At 37.2% G+C, this 12101-nt stretch overlaps 1 protein-coding gene across 10 annotated transcripts in view; it reads left to right on the top strand.

The window, feature by feature from the left end:
- The window catches only part of ST7 (suppression of tumorigenicity 7), a 242932-nt gene that overhangs the window by 190424 nt on the left and 40407 nt on the right, over positions 1-12101 (top strand). The window lies entirely within an intron of this gene.

The raw sequence follows: 12101 nt of genomic DNA on the forward strand, positions 1-12101 counted from the left end.
GCCTATGAAGTTATGTCATATACATGCAGGAGTTCTGACTGTCATATACATGCAGGAGTTCTAGTAATAGATGTTATTTCAATAAAGACTGTATGCATGAGAAACTTCTATTGTCTCTGATGATGGAAGGCATCTTATGAATGCATACATTTGTAATTCACATAGTTGGCACATGAACAAACCCTTGAAATTCATATTGGCCTTAGTAATCCTTATTACCTAGTTATCATAATTTACCAAGGTAAGATCCTTCCCCAGCCGGTCATTACCATCACATAAACTGCTGTGTTTGACTCCAGGGCATTAGCCATAGAAGGGCTCTCTGACACTGACCTTCCCGGGTAATCCAATCCAAAAGTTGCAAATAACATCTGGTATTTGGCTTTGTAGCATAAGATTAATTTTTCTGGGTGTAGTTGAGCCTGCGTTGCCTACCCCTCCCCCTGCCCCAAATTACTAAGGTCATGTAGTATTTCCCGATTGAATCATTGAACTCCCAGGTGGCACATCTTTTTGAAGTTTGGTATATCAGTCCTTTTTATTTCTTCAGTGAAGTTTTTCCCTTTGGTTGAAAGAGGACCTCAGATTGGCTTTTTAAAGGTGGGACAAAGAAACCTTACATTGTCTGGAACCAAAAAAAAAAAAAAAAATCAAACAAACAATAAGTACAGAATTCTACATTTCTATTGTTTTCTTTGTATCATATCATGTACAGAAGTAAACTGAGAAATTGTATTGAAGAAAGCCACATGGAGGACTGTATCACATAATGGGACAGTAATAACACATCTCATCCATAAACAGGTTAGGAAGAAGAAACTGGCTACATTTTTGTTTGTTTGGTCGGTCAGTTTACGGCTCTAAAAGTGTCTTTCAAAGCCAAATGTGTTGGATCAATATAAACTTCTGTTTATATCAGTGTGTTGCCTGACCAAAAGGAGGTACTTGATACTCTATAATTTTAAATGATTACAGAGAATAATTAGATTAGTTTCTTTTAAGTATATGTACTGCTGAAGCGAGCACAGATTAGTTTCTTTTTAAATTAATTCAGCAAGATCAAATCCATATATTGAAAATACTGACGTGGGGCCCCTGGGTGGCTTATTGGGTTAAGCCTCTACCTTCGGCTCAGGGTCCTGGGATCGAGCCCTGCATCGGGCTCTCTGGTCAGCAGGGAACCTGCTTCCCCCTCTCTTTCTGCCTGCCTCTCTACCTACTTGTGATCTCTCTCTCTCTCTCTCTGTCAAATAAATAAATAAATCTAAAAAAAAAAAAAAAAAGAAAATATCTAACTTTCCATGCACTCAGATTCAGAAATAAACATAATCTAGTCTGTGTTGCGAAGAAGCTTTACAGTCTGGTAGAGAAAGATGTAAAAAAACCCAGTAACACCAAAAAACAATACAAGAAAACCCAAAAAGTCAAAAACGCCCACAGTAAATTGAGGTGGGATGAATCAGTGCGCTATGACTCTGAAACATGCTGAAGCAGTGCAGAGAAAGAAACCCTGGAACAAGCCCTATCTTTTCTTCTCGGATACTCCCGTGCAAGGGTAGACATTCCAAACAGCTGCTGTGAATGAATGACTTTTTAGACAGAGATGCACCATGACATGGTGTCGTCGTTTGTGAAGTGCTTTGGGACTTATTTATGCTGGCTGCTGCCCTTGAAAACACTGTTTTGGAATTACAGATAGGAAATTGACCTAGCTCATGCATAGGAACAGTAATGATCCTTTTAAAATTACATCTTGATTATTATTATGTAGATGAACAGAAGGAAATTAGGTCAAAAAGATTATCACCAAAAAAACCTATTCTATCTAAAGTTTTGCCCCATGGGTTTCCTGAGACACATCAAATTGACAGTTTTGCTCCAAATTACATAAATTTACTCTCAAGATTATTACATTGAATTCCAACTTTGCTGTTATGAGCATTTATGACTTTTGAAAACTTAAGAGTCATTCTCCCTGAGATGACCTTTTCCTTCAGTGGCCTCATTCCCATAAAGGATCCTAGGGAGCCAGAAGAGGTGTGGTTTGCCTTCCTTGTTTTTGGCCCCAAACCCTTCTACTTTCCTTCAACCTTGTCCATTTGTACTCTTCCTTTCTCCCTGTCTCACTTGTAAACTCCACTGCTGTCTCAAACAGACATCTGGATATCCGTATTTAGAGTGCCAGTACTGCTTCATCCTTTTTGCTAGAATGCCATAAGCAACGATAAGTACAGTACACATATTGAGAAATAACAAGTTTTTTTTATTTTTTAAAAAGATTTTATTTATTTATTTGACACAGAGAGAGAGATCACAAGTAGGCAGAGAGGCAGGCAGAGAGAGGAGGAAGCAGGCTCCCTGCTGAGCAGAGAGCCTGATGTGGGACCCGAACCCAGGACCCTGAGATCATGGCCTGGGGGAAGGCAGAGGCTTAACCCGCTGAGCCGCCCAGGTGCCCCGAGAAATAACAAGTTTCTGACTCTCTCTTAGTATATTCATCAATCCTGACACTTTTGGCTTCCAGAAGCTAATTGGATGTCAGTGTTTGCTTATCAAAGGGAGCTAATATCAAGTGATTTGAGATGTTAGTACATTAACTTGAGATTTCATTCAGCAAGCACAGGACCACCATATTTTAGACACTGTTTTGGTTCAAGGGTACAAAGTGACGAAGAAGGAAACACACACCACATAGGTAGGAGAGGGAAGTAAGAAAACAATTGCTGTAAAGACTGCGATAGAATTTAACCCAATATGGAAGGTACACTTTACCCAGGGGAAGGTGAGAGAAGCCTTCCTGGTAGAGTGGGCATCTGAGTTGAACCAGACAGTGAAAATACTAGAGACAGAGCAAATGGAAAGGTTCAGGAACAGGAATGACCTGCTAAGCAGAGGGATGGTGGAAGGCTGCACAAAGGGCCGGAGATGCACTGGGTAAATTAGGTAGAGACCGCACCTCACAGAGCTGTGGTCCTACCTCCACAGGCCATGGAGAGTCCATAAGCCAATGTCAGCAGGGGTGGGCTCCAGTCTGACCTCAAAGTGGAGAGAGGGCACAATAGAGTCCTCCTTTGACTTGAGTGCCATCTTTGACTTGAGGTGGTTGAGGGATGAGCACACAGTATGGAAGCACTAAGACGTGAGGGAGCGGAGGGCCACTGCACAATGCCAGTGTGGGCATTTCAGACTGCAAAGAAGCAGAATTCTCTCCATTAGGTAGTTTTCAACCAAAAAAAGTATGAAAGACTTATTAGAATTTGGTTTTTCTTCTTTAAACAACAAATGGGAATCCCAGTGCAGAAACTTTTTTATTTCCTGGATTATCAAAACTTCCTATTTTAAGCTCTAACCACTTAATTTCATTTGCTTTCTGGTGATCTCTTAACTACAGGAAACAGGTCTATGTAGATCTAGCATAAACTTAAGATAATCTGTCAGGGGGAGTGTAACACAGTTAGAGCCTGCCAGGACTCACACAGCCCATCAAGACCTACCTACTTCTGCTGAGTCATACAGTGACATGGGAGAGAAAATGTGGAATCGTGGGAAGCAGGTGGAGTGTCCATCTAGCCTTTAAAGGTTGTGAATTTAGAGACAGTGCAGTACAGGATGTGAACACCTGTGTATGCAGATCTACAAGTCTCCTTTGCTAAAAGCAAAGCACCTGATAAACTTTTTTTTTTTTTTTTAAGATTTTATGTATTTATTTGACACAGAGAGAGCACAAGCAGGGGAAGCGGCAGAGAGGGAGAGGGAGAAGCATCTGCCTGATGAGCAGAGAACCTGATGCAGGGCTCGATCCCAGAACCCTGAGATCATGACCTGAGCCAAAGGCAGATGCTTAACCAACTGAGCCACCCAGGTGCCCCACATCTGATAAATTCTTGCCTTATTGACAGTTCAGTTGCTACTAAAGTAGGCAAAGCCTGAGAGTGATTAATATGCTGAATTTAATTTTTACCAAAATGGAAGAACCTTAAGAGAAGGAGATCATGTTATCTTATAGCTCATTATAGTAAAAGAAGGGAACATGAGTCATAGACAATTTCCTGAATCTAAGAACAATTGACAACAAAAAGCTTAAAGCTATACCCTTTTTTAAGTCAGAGGAAAGATAAATATAAACCTCTAATTCGAGATTCAGCGAACAACTTTGTGCTGACACGATTTGGCATAGACGATGCAGACATTTTTAAGTGGAAATGATTCAAAAAAGATGGCAGATTCTAAATGGTGACATTATAGTTATTCCCAATGGAAAAAAAATGTAAAGGAAACACAAATGATATATTTGTATGCTTGTATATTTTTATATTTCATATACAAAAGGTCAGAGTGATGAATCATTAAATAAACATATACAAGTGGGGTAGAAACCTGTAAGCAGGTGGTTAGGGTTGCTCAAGTCCAGAGGAAGCTAAAGTCTCCAGCCTTCCCTTGTGAAGTTGTTTTCCAAGCAAACTGGCAAAGAAAGTATAAGAGAATGACAATAATGGAATCAGAAGCAAGTAGCACATTGGCAGTACGGGATGGTGACAGGGACCAGGCATTGCCAGACCAGTTCTGTCACTAATTAGTTAGGTGACTCTGAAGCATATCATTGAGCTTCTCTGATCTTGTATTTTTTTCATCTGTAAAATAAAAGATTTTTGACCTTCACAGATGTGTGCTGTTGTCCAGTTCTTTGATCTGTCTTGCAGAACTCCTATTTGGAGAAGATAGTAATGTGTTAATAAATGAATAAAAATATACCTTTATTCGTTCTTATTTACTACTTGCCCTCAGTACTTTTGATTCTTTTTTTGCTTTTTTAGAATTTCAACAAATAGGGGCGCCTGGGTGGCTCAGTGGGTTAAGCCACTGCCTTCGGCTCAGGTCATGATCTCAGAGTCCTGGGATTGAGCCCTGCATCGGGCTCTCTGCTCAGCAGGGAGCCTGCTTCCTCCTCTCTCTGCCTGCCTCTCTGCCTGCTTGTGATCTGTCAAAAAAAAAAAATTTCAACAAATAAGTCAATCACAGTAAAATTCTAGATGATTATGTGGTTTACTAACATTTAGGAAAGAAAGAGGTGATTGAAGATCCAACATGGATTTACTAAGGAAGTTGTGCTAAATAAGAACAGTTGAGATAGGGGCGCCTGGGTGGCTCAGTGGGTTAAGCCGCTGCCTTCGGCTCGGGTCATGATCTCGGGGTCCTGGGATTGAGTCCCTCATCGGGTTTTCTGCTCAGCGGGGAGCCTGCTTCCCTCTCACTCTCTCTGCCTGCCTCTCTGCCTACTTGTGATCTCTCTTGGTCAAATAAATAAATAAAATCTTAAAAAAAAAAAAGAACAGTTGAGATAGTGGATGTGAAAATATTTGTAGTCTGCACAATAGTCTTTAAATGTTTCTTGTTAATTTAAATAGTTATTTTTTTGTATTTCTGAATTAGAGGAATACCATAGACGAATGTATATATTTAATTAAAATATTTGATACTGTTTTGAATGCTGCCTTGTTAGGTACTGTGAAATAATGTAATCATAATACAATTGTATCATTGGTAAATGGTATGATTTAATGGTATAAGTGGTGTATATAATATCTATTATAACCATTAATAAATGGTATAATTTAATGATTTAAATTATATAATATATATATATATATATATATATATATATATATATATATAATACCCATTATTACCGTTGATAAATGGTTATACATACATCATTGCAGACCTTTGCAAATTTAGGGTAACCTCTAGAATAGCATTCCTGGATCCTCTCCTTGGTATTGCCATGGTCAGTATTTTTACCAATCAGACCTTATAGACAAGATAGCACAATTCAAAATCTTGTGCTCATATTTGTTTTAACTATGTGATATTGGCATATTTCTTAACCATTTATCCACCACTTTCCCCATCTATATAAGGAGGGCACATGGTGTGATGAGCACGGGGTATTATACGCAACTAATGAATCACTGAGCACTACATCAAAAACTAATGATGAACCAAATGTTGGCCTATTGAATTAAAATAAAATAAAATAAAATAAAATATGGCTAACAATAAGTCCTATCTCAGAGGGTTGCTCTGAGGATTAAGTAGAAAAATGCGTATAAGTGATTAACACCAGTGCCTGGCAAGCTTAATAAGCCCTTGATAAATGTTAGCAGTAATTTCAATGATGATAGTGGTCATTTGGTGAGAAGGTATGCTTATGAATTGTATGGAACAAAGCTGTGGGTGGGAGCTTGAGTCAGAATGATGACTAATAGCCTGGAATGATATTCTGAAACCATTAAGCTTTAATGGTTCAGATTTCATTTTGAGATTTAAAATTTAATGGAATCAAATATGAAATCCTGCTTATAGGTTCATAAATTTTCATGGCTTAAGTAAAAGAGGAAAGACTTGGCTTTGGCTGAAATCAATTTGAATAGAACCTGGGGGTTTTGTTGACCACACAATCATAGGAACAAATAAGGACTTCCAGCTGCTCAACACCAGGGCCATCCTAGCTGTTTTTGAGAGAGGTGTTATGGCTGTAGTTCCTCAGACTACATTTCCCCTGAGCTCTGTACTGGTCAGATTTCAGGGTTTTAGAAGATTATTTCCATGTCTAATTCTCATATTTTGAAATCATTCATGGCTTCATAACAAAAATAAACAAAAAATTCTGAAGAACGTATCAGTGGAGGAATTAGTAGTATTTATTCTGGAAAAGATTAGGTTTAGAGGAGATATTGTAACCATCTTAATATTCAAAAGGCTGACGAGGAATGATCATGTTCTGTTTTGTCATGGAAGGCAAAACTAGTAATAATTTTTAGATAAGGATTCATAGAAGAGGGGGCACAATGATAAAAGGCAACTGAAATGTTATGGAAGTTAGTTTGAAGCAGAAGACAGCTTCAGGTAGCCTAGGATTATAGGTTTGTTTTTAAAATCTTCTTAACTGAGTTATAAATTAGATATAATAACATGCACAAATCTGGAGTGTAGAGCAGGGTGACTTTTCTCTTATACACACATGTATTATCACTACCCAGGATATTAGAACTTTCCATCATCTCAGAAAGTTGCCTCATGCCATCTTCTGGCCAATAACTGCCTTCTTAACCCAGAAGTAACCATTTTTCTGACCTTTATCATCAGATATTAGTTTTGCGAACTTCCTACAACCACTCTCGAGCACTGTTTACCAGTTTAAATGTATCTATTTTCAGACTCAGCAGTTTTATTTCCTATTACATATCTAAGGGAGTGGTCAATAGCTTTATTCATAATAGCCCCAAACTGGTAAAAAACCCAAATAGCCATTAGCAAGAGAACAAACATATTGTGGTATATCCATACAATGAAATACTACTCAGCAATAAAAAAGAATAAAGGATTGATACATGCTACAGCATGGGATGAATCTCAGAAACATCACTCTGAGTGAGAGAAGTCAGAGAGAGAGTAGTATGAGCACATACTCTGTGATTCCAGTTTCATGAAGTTTTTAGATTGTAGAAATCAAGATGGTATATTTCATGACAATTGGATTTTGAATACCTAAGACAGTTGGAAAAGGTACTTTCCCTTTCAGAAAAGGACCTGTATGAAGCAAAAGATGGCCAAGAAGTGGAAGGAAATTTAAATTTAAAGCCTGGAGTTCAGCTTTGCTTAAGTGAGAAACATTTATTTAGCATTCCTTGTTTTGGGGATTATGTGATATGTCATTATTTCCTTTTTGTATTTGAAATTTTTGTTTGGTTGTTGGCATTTGTTTTATTCTTCCTGAAATTTCTTTTTATTTTTTCCCCTTAATTCTTTTATAAGAGTAAATATCTATGTCATTATCTAAGAATATTTTTTTCTCTTAATCATACTATATATTACATAGCATCTACTTTCTTTTTTAAAATCACTCTTCCTGGGGCGCCTGGGTGGCTCAGTGGGTTGGGCCACTGCCTTCGGCTCAGGTCATGATCTCAGGGTCCTGGGATCGAGTCCCGCATCGGGCTCTCTGCTCAGCAGGGAGCCTGCTTCCTCCTCTCTCTCTCTCTGCCTGCCTCTCTGTCTACTTGTGATCTCTGTCTGTCAAGTGAATAAATAAAATCTTTAAAAAAAAAAAAATAAAAAATAGAAATAAAAATAAAATAAAATAAAATAAAATAAAATCACTCTTCCTGGAGCATCTAACCTCCAGCTCAGATATGGTCCAGTTGATCTCTAGACAGGTTTCAAAACTGTTTTTATACTGACTTCTCTGAACATATTCCTTTGCTAATAAGAACATTATTTTTTGTAGCTAACATTTTTCTCATTCTTGGATTCTTTTTCTTAGTTAAAAAAGTTTTAATTCCAGTATAGTTAACATACTGTGTTATATTAATTTCAGGTATACAGTATAGTGATTCAGCGATTTTGTATATTGCTCAGTGTTCATCATGATAACTGTACTTTTAATCTTCTTTACCTACCATCCCTGTGGTAACCATCAGTCTGTTCTCTAAAGTTAAGAGTCTGTAATTTGGTTTGTCTCTTTTTTTCTTTTAGTTTCTTTGTTTTCTAAATTCCACATGAATGAAACCATATGGTATTTGTCTTTCTCTGACTGACTTATTTCATTTAGCATTATACTCTCTAGATCCATCTATGTTGTTGCAAATGTCAAGATTTCGTTCTTTTTTTTATGGCTGAGTAATAGTCCATTGTGTGTATATACCACATCTTCTTTATTCATCTATCAGTGGACCCTTTGGTTGCTTCCATAATTTGGCTATTACAAATAGTACTGCAGTAAACATAGGGGTGCATCCATCTTTTCAAATTAGTGTTTTCATATTCTTTGAGTAAATACCCAGTAGGGGATTTACTGAATCATGTGGTAATTGTATTTTTAATTTTTTGAGGAATGTCCATACTGTGTTTCACAGGGGCTGCTTCATTTTGCATTCCTACCAACAGTGCATGAAGGGTCCTTTTTCTCCATATGCTTGCCAACACTTGTTTCTTGTGTTTTTTATTTTAGCCATTCTGACAGGTGTGGTTTGCATTTCCCTGATGATAGAATGTTGAGCATCATTTCACGTGTCTATTGGCCATCCAGATGTCTTATCTAGAGAAATGTCTCTTCCTGTCTTCTGCCCATTTTTGATTGGATTATTTGGGGTGTTTGTGTGTTGTATAAGTTCTTTATGTATTTTGGATATTAACCCTTTATCTGATACATCATTTGCAAATAGCATCTCCCATTCAGAAAGTTGTCTTTGAGTTTTGTTGATTGTTCCCTTTGCTGTACAGAAGTGTTTTATTTTGATGTAGTCCCAATGGTTTATTTTTTGCTTTTTGTTTCCTTCGCCTGAGGAGGCATATCTAGAAGAGTGTTGCTATAGCCAATGTCCAAGAAATTACTACCTGTGCTATTAGGATTTTTATGGTTTCAGGTGTCACATTTAAGTCCTTAACTCATTTTGAGTTTATATTTATGCATGATGTAAGAAAGTGGTCCATTTTCATTCTTCTGCATGTAGCTGTCCAGTTTTCCCAACACCATTTGTTGAAGAGACTCTCTGGATTCTAATTCTTAGGACTTTTTGGTAATAATGGTAACTGCATGGCACTTACAAAAGACAAGGACTGCATAGTTAGAGCATATTCATACAAAACTGGACTTAGAATGATTTTGAAGTTTCTTCCTCAAAATAAAATTTCTGGATAAATTGTAAGCAATACTGGAAAGCAGCTGATACATTTTTTTTTCCTGCTCAAAACTTCTGATACTACTTGTTTTCATCACTATTGTTAGCCACTCCGTTTCCCTTACCATTTTGTCCTTTTCCATAATGGTAAAAGCATAAAATCATAGCAGGCAGACAAAACTACAGAGACAGAGAATCGGTTAGTGGTCACGAGGGGTCATTTAAAAAATATCTTGTAAACAAAAACCTTATTTGAACAACAAGAAGCTTTACCTACAGGGAAACTTAGGATCAATTTCTTTAGAGTGATTCATCATTTCTTAGAGACAACTGCCATTGCCAAATAGATGAATTGTTTTGACAGAATTAAAAGGAAAACATTGAAACTATCTAAATAAATAAGTTATGCAAGAATTTTTTTTGCATTTTTTTATTTTTGTTAACAATGAGAGCAAAGTAATTTACTTGAGTACAAAGAAAACAAATGGACTCAACATGCCACTAGTGGGGAATGGAGTATTTACATTTCTCCCTCTTACCATTTGATATTAAAATATATTTTTGTTTATTTATTTTTTAAGCATTACACCTGTGTACATATACTAGGAGTAGGGGTAAAAAATTTTTATGGGAAAAACACACTATAGTAATTGTAAAGTTGCAGAATTCTGTTGCATTTTTCTAGTTGTGTGTGTTCTGCTCATGGGCATGAGGGGGCCTGGTTCTGGATTAAAGATCATCTTTGATTGAACATCTATAGTATTTTGCTGGAACCACTGCAGTTGTATGTTTTTCTGCATTTCCAACTGAGTGAATATGTCACTTTTCTTGTTTAGGGAACCATCAAAACACAGTCTGATTTTTCTCATTGGAAGCCAAATCCTTGAAACAGGTTTTCTTTAATTTATCAAGTGAGGCTCCATCCTGTGTGTTTCCAGCTCCAGATAATTATGTTCATCGTATTCAGCCTCAATTCGTTTCTTGGACTTTTCATTGGTCCCTACTTTATGGAAAACTGTTAGGTTGACACAGAAGGAACACAGATCATAACAAGAAGAGTGGAAACAAGCCTTGGATACTTTTTAAATAAAAAGTCTGAACTTTAAAAGAAGGTCTGAACTTTTTTTTTCTTTCTTTTTTTTTTTTTTAAAGATTTTATTTATTTATTTGACAGAGAGAGATCACAAGTAGACGGAGAGGCAGGCAGAGAGAGAGAGAGAGGGAAGCAGGCTTCTTGCTGAGCAGAGAGCCTGATGTGGGACTCGATCCCAGGACCCTGAGATCATGACCTGAGCCGAAAGCAGCGGCTTAACCCACTGAGCCACCCAGGCGCCCCAGAAGGTCTGAACTTTTAAGTAGAATGGTATCATCTGTAATTTTTTATTACCTTCCAATAACAATCAATGAGTGGACTCTAGTAAGCAAGATACTTGATTCTTGGATTAATTTCCCACTCTGGGAAGCAGTTAAATGTTTAGATGTTGGAAAGGCAACAAGACAAATCCATGAGTATTTGACATTCTTTTTTAATTCTTAGTCATAAGCACATCATTTTACACTAGGTTTATGGTGGTGAAATTTTGTTTGAATATAATTTATGAGATCAGGGTTTCAAAGACCTCTTTCCCTTTCAGTTCTGTGTTGGTATTTTCTGTGATTATTTGTTTTTTATCAGAGGCATTGAAATTTCCTTCAAAAAGAAATTCCTCTTTCTGGGTTTGGTGATAAATACTTATTACTGGCTTAGGGATTGTTTTTCTCTTATGAACTCATTTTCCTCTGTGGTTGTCTGTTGGCTAGTTATGGGACTTTCCTTTTCGTTCTTACTGTAATGTAATTTTTTTTTAAAGTTTTTATTGAATTCCGATTAACATACACTGCTGTATTAGTTTCAGGTGAACAATATAGTGATTCAGCACTTCCGTAAATACCCTGTGCTCATTCCAACAAGTGCACTCCTTAATTCCCATCACCTATTGCCCCAGACACCCCCACCCACTTCCCCTCTGGTAACCATCAGTTCATTCTCCATAGTTTAGAGTCTGTTTCTTGGCTTGTCTCTCTCTCTTCCTTTAGTTCTGTTGTTTTGTTTCTTAAATTCCACTGTAATGTAATTCTTTCGAAGTTGAAAATAGCCCAGTGAAGAGACTGGCAGAGCATTCCAGGTGGTAAGAGTTTCTCCAACCTAGAATGGATTTCGCTGCTCTGGGAATGGCATTTCTCTGCCATAGTATATTTGGTTCAGTGTTAAATAAATACTACCCTGTAAGAAATAAAGTTATAATTTAAACACAAATTTTTCTCCATAAGGGATTACCCTCTTTAAATTGATCTACTCTTAGTTGTACCCTGTTCTTTTACTTCCCTTTAAACTAATTGTCTGCATCTGTTACCCACTTCCACCTCTCCATGGTAAATTTT

Source organism: Lutra lutra, chromosome 11, assembly GCF_902655055.1.
Source record: "Lutra lutra chromosome 11, mLutLut1.2, whole genome shotgun sequence".
Taxonomy (NCBI): domain Eukaryota; kingdom Metazoa; phylum Chordata; class Mammalia; order Carnivora; family Mustelidae; genus Lutra; species Lutra lutra.